At 44.4% G+C, this 19,919-nt stretch overlaps 2 long non-coding RNA genes across 4 annotated transcripts; both read left to right on the forward strand.

Annotated features, from left to right (window-relative positions):
- Positions 1-3,810: 3,810 nt before the first annotated feature.
- LOC142476224 (uncharacterized) lies at positions 3,811-13,297 on the forward strand. 3 transcript variants are annotated; one of them, XR_012791447.1, is made up of 5 exons: positions 3,811-4,149; positions 5,493-5,612; positions 7,760-7,863; positions 12,068-12,187; positions 13,208-13,295. It is a non-coding gene; the product is annotated as an uncharacterized LOC142476224 (long non-coding RNA). The 3 variants fall into 3 exon arrangements; XR_012791449.1 differs by lacking the exon at positions 3,811-4,149 and adding an exon at positions 4,252-4,483 and having other exon boundaries at positions 13,208-13,297; XR_012791448.1 differs by lacking the exons at positions 3,811-4,149; positions 5,493-5,612; positions 7,760-7,863 and adding an exon at positions 9,098-9,200 and having other exon boundaries at positions 13,208-13,286.
- A 1,013-nt stretch (positions 13,298-14,310) lies between these two features.
- On the forward strand, positions 14,311-19,365 carry LOC142476225 (uncharacterized). Its single transcript, XR_012791450.1, has 4 exons — positions 14,311-14,405; positions 15,638-15,748; positions 18,147-18,266; positions 19,287-19,365. It is a non-coding gene; the product is annotated as an uncharacterized LOC142476225 (long non-coding RNA).
- The last annotated feature ends 554 nt before the right edge of the window (positions 19,366-19,919 follow it).

Consider the following 19,919-nt stretch of genomic DNA (forward strand, 5'->3'; position numbering starts at 1 on the left):
AACATAGAGTAGTACGTCTTTGGCTAAGAGAAGAAGAAACCACTTGATTGTCTCTCTCTCTCTCTCTCTCTCTTTTTATATATATATAAAAATATAAAAAAGTGTAAAATGGGGGGGTTTGCGAGGTGTGAAATAGGCCTTGCAACACTACCATTTGAGTAAAAGTTGTGCCCTAAAAAAAATGTCATGGTAGGTGTGCTATGGGGTAGGGAGGGGGGCCTGATCCTTGCATTTGTCCTGGACCCCAAGATTTCTGCTGGCGGCCCTACTGACAAGGGATTCCTCAAATTGGGCCCAGCAGAAGCTACTTCCCAAGCAAGCAATTGCCTTTTTATATTATTTGTTCTGCTTTTTACTATTATCAGTATATATATGTAACATCGCCAAAAGAAGGGTCGTGCGGTCACTGCTGTATTTCATCTCCTGTCTGCACCGCTGATAAGAGGCATAGAGGAATTTGTGAGGGCGGACCCTCGCTCTCGCAGAGGGGAGGGGTTTGATGTCTGTCTGTGTGTGTGTGTGTGAGAGGGAGAGAGAGAGTGTGTGTGTAAGAGGGAGAGTGTGTGTGTGTGTGTGTGTGTGTGTGTGTGTGTGTGTGTGTGTGTGTGTGTGTGTGTGTGTGTGTGTGTGTGTGTGTGTGTGTCACCCACCCTGTTTCCCTCTGTCTCACTTTCTGTCGCCCTCTGTCTCACTTTCTGTCACCCTCTGTCTCACTTTCTGTCACCCTCTGTTTCCCCCTGTCACCCTCTGTCTCACCCTGTCACCCTCTGTCTCACCCTGTCACCCTGTGTCACACCATGTCACCCATTTTCTCCCTGTCAACCTCTGTATCTCTCGGTATCACCCTGTCATTCTCTGTCTCACCCTGTCACCCTCTGCCTCACCCTGTCACCCTCTGCCTCACCCTATCTCACACACTCTCTGTGTCTCACACACTCTCTGTGTCTCACACACTCTCTGTGTCTCACACACTCTCTGTGTCACACACACACGTACACTCTCTCTGTGTCACACACACACTCTTAACAAGGACTAATTGTAGTATAATGTAATACAATAAATAAACATGTCAAAAACGAATGTTGTTCTTACTAGGAATTTATTCAATTTTTTTTAAAGCGGGCCTGGGGCGGGGCTAGGTGATGAGTAGATTTTTTTGTTCAGCGAGTAGATTTTTGGGTGATTTGTCAACCACAATATATATATATATATATATGTAAGGGGGCCACTCCCGGCTTCCCTGATGTTCCTTTGCCCCTTGCCTTACCCCTGTGGCAGTGGGGGAAGGGGATGGCGACTTTTCCCAGTTGGCGCCGCTATCTGTGCCGGCGCCGTCGGGGGCCCTGATGCTCGAGCATGCGCAGATAGCCACAGCGGCCATGTTGTGTTTGGTGCGAGGTTCGCGCAATACGCAGAGGTTGGCAAGGGTAGTGGTGGCCATTACAAGTGTACAGGAGATCTGGTAGGTTGCGCAGGTGCAGTTATGTGTAGCGGTGGCCACTACAGCTTTGCACAGGTGCAGTAGAGACCGCGCACACAGTCCCCATAGGAAAGAGGTTCTGAGTGGACTACATCCCCCAGCAGCCTCTGGTGAATGCCCTATGTTCCCTGTCACCTGCAACCAACCAGCCACTGAGACTTGCAGATTCTCTGCAGCAGGGAATTTGATACATTGTTTTGTGCAGTCAGGAAGCAGACTGGGAAGCACGTGAGTGAGTGAGACTTAGGGGACAAAGGGGGAAAGAAGGTGGGCAGAGAGCTGCGAGATTCTGCCCTAGGCCAGAAATCCCCAGGCTAGAGTTGAGGCCCTGACTTCCCACTAGTGAGGGTGGGTGGTCACAGGGACAGGCCCTAGTACAGGAACCTGTCACTTTAGAGAGAGAGAGAAGTGAAGGAAGCAGAGACTGTCGCAGCACCATTACAGAGGTTTAGGATCAGACCTCTTCAAGCACAGCAGCAACCAACCGGGTGGGATCGCCCTGGAAGGTAACCCTGACGTATCTTCACCGTCGGATCCTTTGCGAAGTCTGTTTGCAGGTCCTAGCGCTGGAGCGCTCGGCAGGTAACATCCATAAGTGCACCAACTATAAATCAGTACATAGTGGCTGTGCAGTCACACACACACATACCTTACTTTGGGGGTGGGGTTGTGGTGTGGGGAGTTGGACATGGTGTGGGTACACGGTGAGGGGTTGCATCCTGCGAGACACGTGAGTTACTGTGTCTCCTAGAAGAGAGACACTTAATGTATGACATGCATAGTTATGTTACTGTTAGAAAAGTCACTGTTCTTTTATATGCTGTGTGCGTGATATTATATTATTGTCCTGTGAGGAACAACTCCCGCTCTGCTTGGAGCCATCACAGGTGGAGGCGCTGCACCATATAGTATTGTTCAGGAGGATACACCCCAGGCTCTTATTGGCAGAGGCTCAGGCCTCCTGTGAGCCTCACAGGTAAAGCACCACACTGGGTAATACATATAGCTCCCCTCACATGCACCCTATCTGCGATTGGGTGGGGGAATATGGGTTACATATATATATATATATATATATATATATAGTACCGACACACTTTATTCGAGTGTGGCCGGTACCGCAAGCCGGGAGATTTCCCGGCTTGCTAGTGGCCGCCCCTCGGCGTGCCGCGCGTCATAGACGCGCGGTCACGTGTCTTCGGAAGCGTGCGCCCCCTGCACGCGCGTCCAGGGGCTCCCCGAGGGAGCCCTGGTGTCCCGCGATCGCGGGACAGCGGCAGGGGGTTCCGGGGGACCCGGCGGACCCGGCAGCGGTAGGGAGAGCGCCCCGATCGGAGGGCGCTCTTCCGCTGCTTCGGCGCGCGCCCGTCACTCTCGGGCGCGCGCCAGGCTACTGCTGCGGCCAAGAACGGGCAAATGCTCGAATAAACTTGGCCGCAGCAGTATATATATATATATATATATATACAGTGGTTGACAAATCACCAAAAAATCTACTCGCCACACTAAAAAATCTACTCGCCACCTAGTACCAAACGTGTGCTGCTTGGGCCAATATTTACTCGCCCGGGGGTTAAATCCACTCGCCCGGGGCGAGCAAATGTATAGGTTTGTCGAACACTGTATATATATATATATATATATATATATATATATATATATATATATATATATATATATATATATATATTTATTATTAGGCTATAACTGCAGCACTGATTATTGTGCTACCTAGTTCTTGTTGGTTCTTAATAGATTGCTATGAGGGATATTGTTATATGCACTTATGATATAATACACCTCATTTAGCAATCAGGACGCCACACTCCATATATTTTAGCACCCTCCCCATCAGTTACATATGTTGCTGGTACCATGGTTTTTTACCTCACTACTTCTTATTGGGACTCACACTGGTACTGTCATTTAGCGCATGAATATTTATTTTGTTCTAACAAAATTAACACAGTATAGGAAAATATGCATTTGTCAGAGGGAAAGGCCAATAATCTGGAGTCAGGTCACCCTAATGTATATTAAAAATAAACACAGGCCTGTCTGATACTCCCTGATATTATAAAGTAAAGAGGCCACTCTATAATAAATATTTACACAGGCCTTTTTAAGTCTGTCCCTAATAATCTGTAATCAGGAGGTCATTATAAATGTTAAAACAGTAGTGGTACTGTGATATTAAAGTGACAATCCCATACAAGTTTAATTCAGCCCAAATCCACACAATAATGTTAATAAATGCATTATAAATATCACATGACCATATGTATACTGACTTAGTTCATGGCTGTGTTATTACATCATTACATGTGTAATTAAATCCGTGACATTCTCAGGCTCCCCCCTTCTGTGACAATCATACAGCCGGGCCGTTACATTGCAACACACTAATCCCGCCCCTAGTGACATCACGTGATCAGTAACCAGTCAGAGAAGCTAAAAGGCAAAGAACTACATTTCCCACAATGCACCTCGTGGAGTGTGGCTAGCAGCTACACCTTCTCTCACTAGTTTGTCTCCTGCGAGCTTCCGTACACAGCGTCTTGTTAGAGTGGGGCGTGGACATGTGTAAACTTCAATGGTGGGAAAATGAGACAGTTTTAGCTGCTAGCTGAGCAGTGGTACAGCGCTCTGTAGAAGGCGCTCTCAGTCGGGTGAGTGATTTTTCAATGTGTGTGTTTATTTTATTTCATTTCTCATTTTACTTTCACTTTAAGTACTGCATGCTTATTTTTTTCTGTGGGCATTTAGGGATTTAAGTGCTCTGTGAGCCGAGTCCTCCATTGAAGGAGGAGCTATGAGGCCAACCTATCACAGCTACTGTACCATCTTCAGTTGCTTTCAGTATACTGATTAATCCACGGCACAGAATATGCAACTTCAAATACATCTATCAACTGTCTATATGTTAAGCCCCCGGACAAGCATTTGCTTGTTAGTTATACACTAGTTTCATACAAGCACTTCACACAGGGGGCTTCAACTTAGGTAGTACTTGACCGGCCGGTCTGAGTGTTCTCATTTCCATATATTTCTTGCCTCTACACTTTATTTACATACTTTGTACTTATTACTGCAGTGTAGCATTTTTCCCCACACCTTAAGGTTCAGTTTATAACAGCTTTGTAGGTCACCACTGCTCCTCATTTTAACCATTTATGTGTATGTGATTAATAAACCTTTATTGATACAATTTGTGTATGTTAGAGTGCTATTCAGGGGATTCTTTTTTTCTGTGTTAGTTTTCATATATATGTGTGTGTGTGTGTGTGTGTGTGTGTGTGTGTGTATATATGTATATATTTATGTATATATATTTGTGTGTGTGTGACCTTGGGCAAGTCACTTCATATCCTCTGTGCCTCAGGCACCAATGTCATAGATTGTAAGCTCTATGGGGCAGGGACTTGTGTCTGCAAAATGTCTCTGTATAGCGCTACGTAAAACTAGCAGCGCTTTAAAAGAACATGCTGTTATTATTATTATATATAAATGTGTATGTATTTATTTATATAGCACTATTAATGTATATAGCGTTTCACAGTAGTAATACATGTGAAAATCCTATAAATAACAAATACAAATATCAGGTCATGGGAATAAGTGATTTGGACATAAAAGTAACATTTCGGAAGTGTGGACAACTAATACATCTTGTAGATTGCCTTTACAGTGTGATGTCATTGATTCAGTAGATTGTGTGCAGACCAGGACTGCAGTACAGTGTCACTCACATGGATGACTTGCGTGGTAGAAGCTCAAGAACAAGGATGTCAAACTCCAGTCCTCGAGGGCAGCAAACAGGCCAGGTTTTCAGGATATCCCTACTGAAAACCTGGCCTGTTTGGGACCCTCGAGGACTGGAGTTTGACATGCATGCTCTAGAAGGAGCACAGCTGTGGGTGGGAGGTGGATTTGCTTTGCATCAAATGGTTTGGAGCAAGGTTTATTGTATGTATTATCATAATAACAATGCAATGCTTAACTTTTATTTTAGGAGGGATGACTGCAGAACAGAAGTGAATATTGAAGCCATGTGTTCCTTTTCTTGCAAAAGAGAAAATTTGAAGGACAGTTGAACAGAATGAAAATTACTACACAGAGACAGATAAGCAATGTGTATATTTCTCATTTACCATTTAGTATTTGTCGTTTTATTGACTCCACACAATCCGGCTGCTACGGGTTTCACATTGAACATTTTCATCTCTACTCTACCCCTTCCTGTGATCTGAACCATGCAAGTTTTCATTGATTCAATACATCATGAGTAGAGTGTGGCTACAGTATGAAGTAAAGACCCAAGGACCACATCTACTACCATTCATAACAAGAACATGTGCAGTAGCGCACAGCTGCAGTTCTATGTGATTGTTATGAAAGGTTGAGGTGGTTCAATTCTATGAATCTGGAGTGGGATGGATCCTGTTTGCATCACATGGTTTCATCTAGGCCAGTAGATTATATAACTCTCAGTACAGGTTACACATGGCATCAGTATTAGTGATGTAAAGAGGAGGAAAGCTTCAATGTGGAGAACAAAGCCAAGTAATGTTGAAGTTACTCCTTTTACCATTTACTTGGTCAGTCTGTACTGTCTACTCCCCACACAGCTGCTAAGGGTCTTCCATTTTAAATACTTTCACCTCCTATTCTGCACTGCTTTGCTGACCATTATTTAGAGATGCGTTCCAGTCATGTTTACCACTCTGAATCTCTCTGCAGTCATTGATTCAGCACATCATGGGTAGAGCATGGCTACAGATACAGAAAGCTTTTATTATTTTACCGGCTGATCATCCATAATATTGCATTAAAACATAGAATATCACTTAATTTCCAAAAGATTCAGTGATGCTGATAATGCAGAATCTCACAACATTTCCCATCATAATGCCATAATGCACCAGAGGAAGAAATAATCCTTGCTATATCTGTACATTGTGTGACGTATTACCTCCATGACCATTGAGAGCAAGTACATCTTCTGTATAGAGCGGCTGTGTTATGATGCAGTTATTGATCATCATTGACATAATCACAAGAATCTTATGCAAAGGGAAATTGTCCGCAGCGAAGTGAGATGTGTGCCTGTTTTAAGTCCTCCAGCTTAACGCCCCTACACCTCCCACTACACAGACATACTTACTTATGCATACACTGACATCTGGCATACCTACACACACCCCAGGGCCACTTCTTCCCCTGATGTCAGGGAGAGGATTGGCATGCAGAGTGCAGTAAGTCTCCACGTTACTCTGGCCAACAGTCTTGGCCTACCCCCAGCATCTGTCACCCACAACATCTGTTCCCTCCTTGTAAAGTGCTGAACTATCTCACCTGGGTCAGTGCTATAGCTGATCACAGTGCCCGATCATGATGTCACTGTGACAGGCAGCAGTGCAGATTGACCGGTCAATCAATGCAGTGCCGCACCATATGCACTAAATGAGATTTCCGTGCCCCCTGTCAGGTTACTCCCTGGGCAGTGACCCTGCTCACCCCCTCCCCTAGTTCCACCTCTGACCACAATTATCTCTCTTGGAGAGTGTAGCAAATTGGTGTTGGTGGAATCTCACCTCTGCCATGCATGGTCACAATCTGGGCACAGGACCCAAATAGTGGGCAATGTGGCACTTCTTACAGTAGAGAATAAGTAACTATATTCTTTACTTGTGTATTAAGGACCTTATTTGCATTAAAATTCAGTCCCCATGGGACCAAGACTTTCTGGCTTACTGAACAAAGTGGAATTGTTTCGTAGAGGGTGGAGAATTGTATTTTATCTGAAATTACCCCCTCTGCACAAAATACAAACAATTATACACATACATGTACCTTGTGGAAGTTGTTGCCCTCTATCTTCCTGTGGTCTCTCCCTGTTTCTCACCGTGCCTCCTCCCATTTCCTTGCACCTCTGCGTCTCCGCATATATCCCTATACTCAGAGCCGGCTCCGGTCAGTGACATGGGATGCCCAAATATGAGCATATCCATACATGGGCATCCATGCCACTGACCGGAGCCCACTCTGTTGCGGATATGGAGAGAGACTGGGAGATTTACATCCCCTTATAATTCATATGGTGCATAGTACCGGCACGTATTGTTTTACCGTTACTGTGTACCTTCCTACTTTCACACTGGTACAGTATGTGCTGCAGTGGGACTGAGAGGGATATATTGGTAACACATAGTTATTGTTGGGGGAATTCAATCCATTTTGAAAATAGTAATGCAATGTTTTATACTTTTTTTTTTGCAGTAATGAAGAATGAAAAAGTTCTGTTAAAATTGAATTGGAGGTGAACTGGAATCATCATCAACTCTGCACCAGTGTGAATTGATGTTCTTTAATGTTCTGATAAGGTACATGCAACATCTCTTCCTCAACCCCTACACCACTCTCTGCCTCTTGCCTCTCTCTCTCCACCTCCCTGCTAAGCGTATTAACCCATCTAATGTAATCCACATTCCATGTCTCACTTTACTCTTCACTTCTCACGTGCCCTCTGGAATGTCTGCTCTCTGACTAACAAGGTCTATTTGTACATGACCTCTTCTGCTCTCATCATCCACCACTTCTCATTCCCCTCACCCCTGTCCTACTCGATACCTCAGCTTAATTGAACTCTCTCCTCTGACATCTACCCTTATCTCTAACCTCTCCTCACTTTCTGCTTAAACTAACTATCTTGTTAACTTTTACAATGCTATCATCTCCTCCTCCTCCCTCCTCCATTATATATTTATATGCCCCTTCTAGGCTCTGACACACTCATCCCTCTAAGGCCATGATTATCATGGGCACATGCTTGGTCATCCACAGTGCGTGCGAGCGATGCAGAGCCGCCTCGGACCTCAGTGCAGGGATTGCTGCATACCCCAGCATCTGTCACCCACAAACAATACACACACTAATACTCCCCACAATACACACTATAATACCTCCTCAATACTAATCTCTCCAATAATATTATAGCTCCAAACACAATATACACAACACCCTTACACAAGATACACAATCTAGTACTCTCCTCTGCACCTCTACACACAATATAATACTCCCACACACACAATATACACACTACCCTCCTACCCCCATAAAATACAACCAATAATACACACACACTTTGTGGATGTTGGGACCAGCTCCCGGCATGCACCAGTGAAAGAGAGAGGCCAGCAGAAGCTCGGAAGAACTCCCTCTCTCCATCCGTGCCTCCCTCCGTTTCCCATCTTCTCCCTGTCTCTCTCCCTCCCTTTCCTTGCATCTCCCTGCGTCTTTACGTATACCCAGTCAGTGACGGCTCTGGTCACGTGATGCCTTAATATGGGCTTATCCATATATGTTCATCCACGTCACTAATGTGATGCCCGCACTGTTGCGGAGCTGGTACTTACGACGCGCACTTATTGTTTTATCAGTACTGCGTACCTGACTCTACCGGCCTACTTTCAACACTAGTACAATAAGTGCTTCACTACGAGTGAGTGGGGAATATTGGCATCACACAGTCACTGTTGAATATGCCATTCAATCCATTTTGAAAATAGTAATGCAATGTGGTTTTGTTTTGTTTGCTTTTTGCAGTAATGAAGAATGTTATAAGTTATATTAAAATTAAATTGGAGGGGAACTGGATTCAGCATTTCATCATGAACTCTGCACTTGTGAGAATTTACCTTCTTGAATGCCCTGAGAGGTACACTACCGACACACTTTATTGAAGTGTGGTCGGTACCGCAAGCCGGGAAATCTCCCGGCTTGCTAGTGGCCGCCCCTCGGCGTGCCGCGCGTCATAGACGCGCGGTCACGCGTCATCGGGAGCGTGCGCCCCCTGCACGCGTGTCCAGGGGCTCCCCGAGGGAGCCCTGGTGTCCCGCGATCGCGGGACAGCGGCAGGGGGTTCCGGGGGACCCGGCGGACCCGGCAGCGGTAGGGAGAGCGCCCCGATCGGAGGGCGCTCTTCCGCTGCTCCGGCGTGCGCCCGTCACACTCGGGCGCGCGCCAGGCTACTGCTGCGGCACAGAACGGGCAAATGCTCGAATAAACTGTGCCGCAGCAGTACACGCAACTTTAAGACTATAATCTGCTGTGCAAGCTTTCGTGCTATACCTCCCCCTCAGGTTTTGATTTATACATTTGCTCCCTCAAGTCATGTCCTCTAATATTTGAAAGCTCTCTCCTAGCATTTTCTCTCTACCACAGAACGTCATCCCAGTGTAACCTCTCTCTTGTTCTCTCTGCTTGCTGTTTCCTCACTTTTCTGTTAAACTTTTCTAATTTCTCTAACTTCCACACTCCTGCTTTTATCCACATGTTCTCCTCTTTCCTTCCCCTACCTTTGCATGTGTCTACACACTGCACCATTTGTACAGACCTCTATTGCAGCTATTTCTGCACTGCTCAATGAAAAGCACTCATGTACATCCTATTCTCTGCGCCCCCTCTCTCTCTGCGCCCCCTCTCTCTCTGCGCCCCCTCTCTCTCTGCGCCCCCTCTCTCTCTGCGCCCCCTCTCTCTCTGCGCCCCCTCTCTCTCTGCGCCCCCTCTCTCTCTGCGCCCCCTCTCTCTCTGCGCCCCCTCTCTCTCTGCGCCCCCTCTCTCTCTGCGCCTATCTGTCTCATTCTCTCTACGTCCCTCTCTCTCTACATAGAGGTATCTCTGTCTCTCTCTACACCTATCTCTGTGTCTCCTTCTATGTTTGCTGATGTGTGGGATATCTCTTATAATCTTGAACCTGCTCATATACACATCGGGTCTCCCTGCCTCTGCCTCCCTGCTAAGAGTGTTAACCTATCTAATGTAATCCACATTCCTTTCCTTACTTTTCTCTTCCCTTCTCCTATGCCCTCTGGAATGTCCGTTCTCTGACTAACAAGGCTCTAGTTGTACATGACCTCTTCTGCTCTCATCATTCACAATCAGTCATTCCCCTCACCCCATCTTACCTGTCCCACTGATTTTCCTCTGCTTAATTAAACTCTCCTCTGACATCTACTCTAACCTCTCTGCTCTCTCTCTCTCTTTCTGCTTAAACTGACAATCTTATTAACTCTTACAATGCTATCCTCTATATGCCCCTTCAAGCTCTGACACACACGTCCCTCTAACCCACACCCTTGGCTAAATTCCCAAACATGTTCATCACACTTCCACTCACTGTTCTTAATGCCTATGAAGGAAATCTCACACTTGATGTTTGATTTTTCTACAGTAAAAATGTCTCCAGTCCTGTATAAAGCTGCTCTCTGGGGCCAAACCACACTACTTTTTTTTCCACATTCATCAACACACAAATTTAATTTACGCTGTCTTTTTTCCCCTGTATTTGACTCCCTCCACTAACCTTCTTCTCACACTTGCCATCCTTCCTTCACTTCTCCTCAAGCATTTGACTACTTCAGAGGCAAGGTGGATGCCACCCACAAGGAGATTCCTTCTGTCCCTTCCCCCTTCTCTCCTTCTACCTAATTCTCCTTCTGCATTTGACTCCTTTTCTTCTCTTACAGAGCTGGAAGCTAATCATCTTCTCTTCTCCCTCTACCACATGCCCTCTAGATCGTATCCCCTCACACCTTACTGCATCTCTTAGTCCCCACTCTCACCCACATCTTCAAGTCCTCCCTATTCTCTGGCTCTTTACCCTCTTACTTTAAGCCTGTAGTGGTCACCCTTTTCTCAGAAACAACCTACACCCTATGTGCCTTACTAACTACCGCCCTATATCCCTCCTGCTGTTTGTCTCCTAATTGCTAGAATGTCAACATTCTTAAATCACATGCCCACCTGGATCCTTTACAACCTGCCTTTCGTACAGCTCGTTCTACAGACTGTGCTTAAAGCAAATTCCCAAGGTCACTTTTCCCTACTAATCCTACTTGATCTATCTGCTGCGTTTGATGCTCTCAATCACTCTCCTCCTTCATATTCTAAACTCTCTCTTGGTATCCGTAACACAGTTCTATCCTGGTTTTCATCATAACTTTCCTGTCACACATTCTCCATCTCTGTTGCTAACATGTCTTCGTCTTCTATTGATCTGTCTGTGGGTATACATCAGGGCTCTGTTCTGAGATCTCTCTTTCTCTCTACATACTATCATTTGGTGACCTCATCAACTCTTTGTGACAATCCTATAAATAACAAATACAAATATCAGGTCATGGGAATAAGTGATTTGGACATAAAAGTAACATTTCGGAAGTGTGGACAACTAATACATCTTGTAGATTGCCTTTACAGTGTGATGTCATTGATTCAGTAGATTGTGTGCAGACCAGGACTGCAGTACAGTGTCACTCACATGGATGACTTGCGTGGTAGAAGCTCAAGAACAAGGATGTCAAACTCCAGTCCTCGAGGGCAGCAAACAGGCCAGGTTTTCAGGATATCCCTACTGAAAACCTGGCCTGTTTGGGACCCTCGAGGACTGGAGTTTGACATGCATGCTCTAGAAGGAGCACAGCTGTGGGTGGGAGGTGGATTTGCTTTGCATCAAATGGTTTGGAGCAAGGTTTATTGTATGTATTATCATAATAACAATGCAATGCTTAACTTTTATTTCAGGAGGGATGACTGCAGAACAGAAGTGAATATTGAAGCCATGTGTTCCTTTTCTTGCAAAAGAGAAAATTTGAAGGACAGTTGAAGAGAAGGAAAATTACTACACAGAGACAGATAAGCAATGTGTATATTTCTCATTTACCATTTAGTATTTGTCGTTTTATTGACTCCACACAATCCGGCTGCTACGGGTTTCACATTGAATATTTTCATCTCTACTCTACCCCTTCCTGTGATCTGAACCATGCAAGTTTTCGTTGATTCAATACATCATGAGTAGAGGGTGGCTACAGTATGAAGTAAAGACCCAAGGACCACATCTACTACCATTCATAACAAGAACATGTGCAGTAGCGCACAGCTGCAGTTCTATGTGATTGTTATGAAAGATTGAGGTGGTTCAATTCTATGAATCTGGAGTGGGATGGATCCTGTTTGCATCATATGGTTTCATCTAGGCCAGTAGATTATATAACTCTCAGTACAGGTTACACATGGCATCAGTATTAGTGATTTAAAGAGGAGGAAAGCTTCAATGTGGAGAACAAAGCCAAGTAATGTTGAAGTTATTCCTTTTACCATTTACTTGGTCAGTCTGTACTGTCTACTCCCCACACAGCTGCTAAGGATCTTCCATTTTAAATACTTTCACCTCCTATTCTGCACTGCTTTGCTGCCCATTATTCAGAGATGCGTTCCAGTCATGTTTACCACTCTGAATCTCTCTGCAGTCATTGGTTCAGCACATCATGGGTAGAGCATGGCTACAGATACAGCAAGCTATTATTATTTTACCGGCTGATCATCCATAATATTGCATTAAAACATAGAATATCACTTAATTTCCAAAAGATTCAGTGATGCTGATAATGCAGAATCTCACAACATTTCCCATCATAATGCCATAATGCACCAGAGGAAGAAATAATCCTTGCTATATCTGTACATTGTGTGACGTATTACCTCCATGACCATTGAGAGCAAGTACATCTTCTGTATAGAGCGGCTGTGTTATGATGCAGTTATTGATCATCATTGACATAATCACAAGAATCTTATGCAAAGGGAAATTGTCCGCAGCGAAGTGAGATTTCAGCCCCCAAACGTCTGTAATCTTAATGCAATGTCTTACTTTTGTTGCAGTGAACACTGAAGAGACGGATCTACTACAACACTGTACAGGATGAGCATACGCTACAAGCAGCAAAATGATCTTGCAGTTGACAGTATGTTGTTCTGGTAATGTGCACAATTATTATTTATGGGCTACACACCACAGTGCTGGACATATTCTGTTAACTTCAACTCTACTCCTAACATGGAGATGTCTTCCTGGTGTTACTGATTCAGTACATCATATGCACAGTGTGGTTATGATATGATGGATTGATTTAATGAACCCACCAACCAATGATGACATCTGCATCATCTTCTGTAAAGTGCAGCTACAGCATGATATTATCAGCATTTGGTGCGGTATAATCAGAGGTATCTATGTGCTTTTGTGCCTGTTTTAAGTCCTCCAGCTTAACGCCCCTACACCTCCCACTACACAGGCATACTTACTTATGCATACACTGACATCTGGCATACCTACACACACCCCAGGGCCACTTCCTTCCCCTGATGTCAGGGAGAGGATGGGCATGCAGAGTGCAGTAAGTCTCCACGTTACTCTGGCCAACAGTCTTGGCCTACCTCCAGCATCTGTCACCCACAACATCTGTTCCCTCCTTGTAAAGTGCTGAACTATCTCACCTGGGTCAGTGCTATAGCTGATCACAGTGCCCGATCAGGATGTCACTGTGACAGGCAGCAGTGCAGATTGACCGGTCAATCAATGCAGTGCCGCAACATATGCACTAAATGAGATTTCCGTGCCCCCAGTCAGGTTACTCCCTGGGCAGTGACCCTGCTCACACCCTCCCCTAGTTCCACCTCTGATCACAATTATCTCTCTTGGAGAGTGTAGCAAATTGGAGTTGGGGGAATCTCACCTCTGCCATGCATGGTCACAATCTGGGCACAGGACCCAAATAGTGGGCAATGTGGCACTTCTTACAGTAGAGAATAAGTAACTTTATTCTTTACTTGTGTATTAAGGACCTTATTTGCATTAAATTCAGTCCACATGGGACCAAGACTTTCTGGCTTACTGAACAAAGTGGAATTGTTGGGGGAATTCAATCCATTTTGAAAATAGTAATGAAATGTTTTTTACTTTTCTTTTTTTTCAGTAATGAAGAATGAAACATTTCTGTTAAAATTGAATTGGAGGTGAACTGGATTCATCATCAACTCTGCACCAGTGTGAATTGATGTTCTTTAATGTTCTGATAAGGTACATGCAACATCTCTTCCTCAACCCCTGCACCACTCTCTGCCTCTTGCCTCTCTCTCTCCACCTCCCTGCTAAGCGTATTAACCCATCTAATGTAATCCACATTCCATGTCTCACTTTACTCTTCACTTCTCACGTGCCCTCTGGAATGACTGCTCTCTGACTAACAAGGTCTATTTGTACATGACCTCTTCTGCTCTCATCCACCACCTCTCATTCCCCTCACCCCTGTCCTACTCGATACCTCAGCTTAATTGAACTCTCTCCTCTGACATCTACCCTTATCTCTAACCTCTCCTCACTTTCTGCTTAAACTAACTATCTTGTTAACTTTTACAAAGCTATCATCTCCTCCTCCCTCCTCCTCCTTCCTCCTCCCTCCTCCATTATATATATACCCCTTCTAGGCTCTGACACACTCATCCCTCTAAGGCCATGATTATCATGGGCACATGCTTGGTCGTCCACAGTGCGTGCGAGCGATGCAGAGCCGCCTCGGACCTCAGTGCAGGGATTGCTGCATACCCCCAGCATCTGTCACCCACAAACAATACACACACTAATACTCCCCACAATACACACTATAATACCTCCTCAATACTAATCTCCCCAATAATATTATAGCTCCAAACACAATATACACAACACCCTTACACAAGATACACAATCTAGTACTCTCCTCTGCACCTCTACACACAATATAATACTCCCACACACACAATATACACACTACCCTCCTACCCCCATAAAATACAACCAATAATACACACACACTTTGTGGATGTTGGGACCAGCTCCCGGCATGCACCAGTGAAAGAGAGAGGCCCGCAGAAGCTCGGAAGAACTCCCTCCATCCGTGCCTTCCTCCGTTTCACATCTTCTCCCTGTCTCTCTCCCTCCCTTTCCTTGCATCTCCCTGCGTCTTTACGTATACCCAGTCAGTGACGGCTCTGGTCACGTGATGCCTTAATATGGGCTTATCCATATATGTTCATCCACGTCACTAATGTGATGCCCGCACTGTTGCGGAGCTGGTACTTACGACGGGCACTTATTGTTTTATCAGTACTGCGTACCTGACTCTACCGGCCTACTTTCAACACTAGTACAATATGTGCTTCACTACGAGTGAGTGGGGAATATTGGCATCACACAGTCACTGTTGAATATGCCATTCAATCCATTTTGAAAATAGTAATGCAATGTGGTTTTGTTTTGTTTGCTTTTTGCAGTAATGAAGAATGGAAAAGTTATATTAAAATTAAATTGGAGGGGGACTAGATTCAGCATTTCATCATGAACTCTGCACTTGTGAGAATTTAACTTCTTGAATACCCTGACAGGTACACGCAACATTAAGACTATAATCTGCTGTGCAAGCTTTCGTGCTATACCTCCCCCTCAGGTTTTGATTTATACATTTGCTCCCTCAATTCATGTCCTCTAATATTTGAAAGCTCTCTCCTAGCATTTTCTCTTTACCACAGAACGTCATCCCAATGTAACCTCTCTCTTGTTCTTTCTGCTTGCTGTTTCCTCACTCCTCTGTTAAACTTTTCTAATTTCTCTAACTTCCACACTCCTGCTTTTATCCACATGTTCTCCTCTTTCCTTCCCCTACCTTTGCATGTGTCTACACACTGCACCATTTGTACAGACCTCTATTGCAGCTATTTCTGCACTGCTCAATGAAAAGCACTCTTTAATATCCTATTCTCTGTGCCCCCTCTCTCTGCGCCCCCTCTTTTGGCGCCTCCTCTCTCTGCGCCCCCTCTCTCTGCGCCTATCTGTCTCATTCTCTCTACGTCCCTCTCTCTCTACATAGAGCTATCTCTGTCTCTCTCTACACCTATCTCTGTGTCTCCTTCTATGTTTGCTGATGTGTGGGATATCTCTTATAATCTTGAACCTGCTCATATACACATCGGGCCTCCCTGCCTCTGCCTCCCTGCTAAGAGTGTTAACCTATCTAATGTAATCCACATTCCTTTCCTTACTTTTCTCTTCCCTTCTCCTATGCCATCTGGAATGTCCGTTCTCTGACTAACAAGGCTCTAGTTGTACATGACCTCTTCTGCTCTCATCATTCACAATCAGTCATTCCCCTCACCCCATCTTACCTGTCCCACTGATTTGCCTCTGCTTAATTAAACTCTCCTCTGACATCTACTCTAACCTCTCTGCTCTCTCTCTCTTTCCGCTTAAACTAACAATCTTATTAACTCTTACAATGCTATCCTCCTATCTATATGCCCCCTCTAGGCTCTGACACACTTGTCCCTCTAGCCCACACCCTTGGCTAAATTCCCAAACATGTTCATCACACTTCCACTCGCTGTTCTTAATGCCTATGAAGGAAATCACACAATTGATATTTGATTTTTCTACAGTAAAAATGTCTCCAGTCCTGTATAAAGCTGCTCTCTGGGGCCAAACCACACTACTTTTTTTTCACATTCATCAACACTCAAATTTAATTTACGCTGTCTTTTTTTCCCTGTATTTGACTCCCTCCACTAACCTTCTCCTCACACTTGCCATCCTTCCTTCACTTCTCCTCAAGCATTTGACTACTTCAGAGGCAAGGTGGATGCCACCCACAAGGAGATTCCTTCTGTCCCTTCCCCCTTCTCTCCTTCTACCTAATTCTCCTTCTGCATTTGACTCCTTTTCTTCTCTTACAGAGCTGGAAGCTAATCATCTTCTCTTCTCCCTCTACCACATGCCCTCTAGATCGTATCCCCTCACACCTTACTGCATCTCTTAGTCCCCACTCTCACCCACATCTTCAATTCCTCCCTATTCTCTGGCTCTTTACCCTCTTACTTTAAGCCTGTAGTGGTCACCCTTTTCTCAGAAACAACCTACACCCTATGTGCCTTACTAACTACCGCCCTGTATCCCTCCTGCTGTTTGTCTCCTAATTGCTAGAATGTCAACATTCTTAAATCACATGCCCTCCTGGATCCTTTACAACCTGCCTTTCGTACAGCTCGTTCTACAGACTGTGCTTAAAGCAAATTCCCAAGGTCACTTTTCCCTACTAATCCTACTTGATCTATCTGCTGCGTTTGATGCTCTCAATCACTCTCCTCCTTCATATTCTAAACTCTCTCTTGGTATCCGTAACACAGTTCTATCCTGGTTTTCATCATAACTTTCCTGTCACACATTCTCCATCTCTGTTGCTAACATGTCTTCGTCTTCTATTGATCTGTCTGTGGGTATACATCAGGGCTCTGTTCTGAGATCTCTCTTTCTCTCTACATACTATCATTTGGTGACCTCATCAACTCTTTGTGACAATCCTATAAATAACAAATACAAATATCAGGTCATGGGAATAAGTGATTTGGACATAAAAGTAACATTTCGGAAGTGTGGACAACTAATACATCTTGTAGATTGCCTTTACAGTGTGATGTCATTGATTCAGTAGATTGTGTGCAGACCAGGACTGCAGTACAGTGTCACTCACATGGATGACTTGCGTGGTAGAAGCTCAAGAACAAGGATGTCAAACTCCAGTCCTCGAGGGCAGCAAACAGGCCAGGTTTTCAGGATATCCCTACTGAAAACCTGGCCTGTTTGGGACCCTCGAGGACTGGAGTTTGACATGCATGCTCTAGAAGGAGCACAGCTGTGGGTGGGAGGTGGATTTGCTTTGCATCAAATGGTTTGGAGCAAGGTTTATTGTATGTATTATCATAATAACAATGCAATGCTTAACTTTTATTTTAGGAGGGATGACTGCAGAACAGAAGTGAATATTGAAGCCATGTGTTCCTTTTCTTGCAAAAGAGAAAATTTGAAGGACAGTTGAAGAGAAGGAAAATTACTACACAGAGACAGATAAGCAATGTGTATATTTCTCATTTACCATTTAGTATTTGTCGTTTTATTGACTCCACACAATCCGGCTGCTACGGGTTTCACATTGAATATTTTCATCTCTACTCTACCCCTTCCTGTGATCTGAACCATGCAAGTTTTCGTTGATTCAATACATCATGAGTAGAGGGTGGCTACAGTATGAAGTAAAGACCCAAGGACCACATCTACTACCATTCATAACAAGAACATGTGCAGTAGCGCACAGCTGCAGTTCTATGTGATTGTTATGAAAGGTTGAGGTGGTTCAATTCTATGAATCTGGAGTGGGATGGATCCTGTTTGCATCATATGGTTTCATCTAGGCCAGTAGATTATATAACTTTCAGTACAGGTTACACATGGCATCAGTATTAGTGATTTAAAGAGGAGGAAAGCTTCAATGTGGAGAACAAAGCCAAGTAATGTTGAAGTTACTCCTTTTACCATTTACTTGGTCAGTCTGTACTGTCTACTCCCCACACAGCTGCTAAGGATCTTCCATTTTAAATACTTTCACCTCCTATTCTGCACTGCTTTGCTGCCCATTATTCAGAGATGCGTTCCAGTCATGTTTACCACTCTGAATCTCTCTGCAGTCATTGGTTCAGCACATCATGGGTAGAGCATGGCTACAGATACAGCAAGCTATTATTATTTTACCGGCTGATCATCCATAATATTGCATTAAAACATAGAATATCACTTAATTTCCAAAAGATTCAGTGATGCTGATAATGCAGAATCTCACAACATTTCCCATCATAATGCCATAATGCACAAGTGGGAGAAATAATCCTTGCTATATCTGTACATTGTGTGACGTATTACCTCCATGACCATTGAGAGCAAGTACATCTTCTGTATAGAGCGGCTGTGTTATGATGCAGTTATTGATCATCATTGACATAATCACAAGAATCTTATGCAAAGGGAAATTGTCCGCAGCGAAGTGAGATTTCAGCCCCCAAACGTCTGTAATATTAATGCAATGTCTTACTTTTGTTGCAGTGAACACTGAAGAGACGGATCTACTACAACACTGTACAGGATGAGCATACGCTACAAGCAGCAAAATGATCTTGCAGTTGACAGTATGTTGTTCTGGTAATGTGCACAATTATTATTTATGGGCTACACACCACAGTGCTGGACATATTCTGTTAACTTCAACTCTACTCCTAACATGGAGATGTCTTCCTGGTGTTACTGATTCAGTACATCATATGCACAGTGTGGTTATGATATGATGGATTGATTTAATGAACCCACCAACCAATGATGACATCTGCATCATCTTCTGTAAAGTGCAGCTACAGCATGATATTATCAGCATTTGGTGCGGTATAATCAGAGGTATCTATGTGCTTTTGTGCCTGTTTTAAGTCCTCCAGCTTAACGCCCCTACACCTCCCACTACACAGGCATACTTACTTATGCATACACTGACATCTGGCATACCTACACACACCCCAGGGCCACTTCCTTCCCCTGATGTCAGGGAGAGGATGGGCATGCAGAGTGCAGTAAGTCTCCACGTTACTCTGGCCAACAGTCTTGGCCTACCTCCAGCATCTGTCACCCACAACATCTGTTCCCTCCTTGTAAAGTGCTGAACTATCTCACCTGGGTCAGTGCTATAGC

Source organism: Ascaphus truei, unplaced genomic scaffold (assembly GCF_040206685.1).
Source record: "Ascaphus truei isolate aAscTru1 unplaced genomic scaffold, aAscTru1.hap1 HAP1_SCAFFOLD_1518, whole genome shotgun sequence".
In the NCBI taxonomy this organism is placed as follows: domain Eukaryota; kingdom Metazoa; phylum Chordata; class Amphibia; order Anura; family Ascaphidae; genus Ascaphus; species Ascaphus truei.